Source organism: Manacus vitellinus, unplaced genomic scaffold (genome assembly GCF_001715985.3).
Source record: "Manacus vitellinus isolate BGI_N305 unplaced genomic scaffold, ASM171598v3 scaffold_2434_pilon, whole genome shotgun sequence".
In the NCBI taxonomy this organism is placed as follows: domain Eukaryota; kingdom Metazoa; phylum Chordata; class Aves; order Passeriformes; family Pipridae; genus Manacus; species Manacus vitellinus.
In genome coordinates, this window is record NW_021939748.1 from 1 (window position 1) to 1,208 (window position 1,208).

General features: G+C 41.0%; 1 long non-coding RNA gene across 1 annotated transcript; it reads left to right on the top strand.

Annotated features, from left to right (window-relative positions):
- The first annotated feature begins 15 nt into the window (after window positions 1-15).
- LOC112841133 lies at window positions 16-1,174 on the top strand. The gene is made up of 2 exons (XR_003915812.1): window positions 16-308; window positions 764-1,174. It is a non-coding gene; the product is annotated as an uncharacterized LOC112841133 (long non-coding RNA).
- The last annotated feature ends 34 nt before the right edge of the window (window positions 1,175-1,208 follow it).

Consider the following 1,208-nt stretch of genomic DNA (forward strand, 5'->3'; position numbering starts at 1 on the left):
CTGTGAAGTAATTTTTTTCTTGTAATTCCATACCAAGTTTTGAATTGTTGCTGTTTTAATGAAGTATGTTCATTGATTTTGCATCCATTGGTTTCAGAATCCAAATCTGGGGAAAAAAGTACTGTTAGTCTTTCTGAAATGTCTCTCAAACATGAAAGCCTAGAGAAAACTTTTTTTTTGAGTAAAACGAAGCCTCCAGGATGATCCTTCTGCAATACAAATCATGTGTTTTTCAGACTGAATGCACTCCCTTTGTTCACCTTTTCAGAGAGTATCGGCCAGAATACGAGCGCCTGAGAAAAACACTGGTAAGTGTTTTTAGCTGTTTTACACCTGAACAGTGTATCTTGGGTCACTTTTATGCACACAATTGCCTTTATGTTGAGAGGGTCTAACATTTCATTTACTAGTCGTACTCACTGTGGGAAAACTCCTGTCCTGAAGGAGTCCACCATTTGCCTTTTTTTTCCTAGATGTGGTGGAGCATATCTTTACAAAAATAAAGATTTTGTAAAACAGATGTTGCTCACTGGTTTAGTGCTAATATTTGAGCTAATTGTGTGAAAATGATTGGGAAATAAGATTGTGTCTTCCATTCAGATGGATAGAGAGTTCTTAAAAATAAATTTCCAAAGGGATTTGTTGAGACTATCCCTGTATCTTCCTGCACCAGTGAAGAGCACTAGTTTGACTTAGTAAGAAAGACTGAATTGCAGTGCCAAAATCAGTAGCTCTGCTCACCTTGAGTTCTGGCTGTCCAAAGGACAGTTCTCTGCAGGCACAGCTACACAGAGTTTGGCTTCCCGGTGCTGCTTAAAATCCCACCTAGATGTCCTAGAAAATGTCCTAGAATCCCACCTGACTGGAGGTTGCTTTCCATGCTTAGTCAGAAGTTCTGTGTAACCTGAGTTGAAATGTAAGACCTGCATAGTGACTTCTGCTCTCTGACTGGGGGACAGGCTGCTGGGTTTGGGTGAGGTTTCTCTTCTCCTGATGTTTTAAATGTTCTCAGAATCCACATGGAAATCTTTGTCTACGGGAGAAAGCTCAAAATAAACAAAAGAGAGAGCAGCTGGAACACTTGTGGAAGGACATGGGCAGCGTGTGTGTGCAGGGCAGCACACTGGCAGGTACCTCCCCAGGAAGATAAAGGTTACTGCAGAAGTTTTCTGAAGAGTTTGCCTTGTGAAGTAGTACAGTGCTTCTTT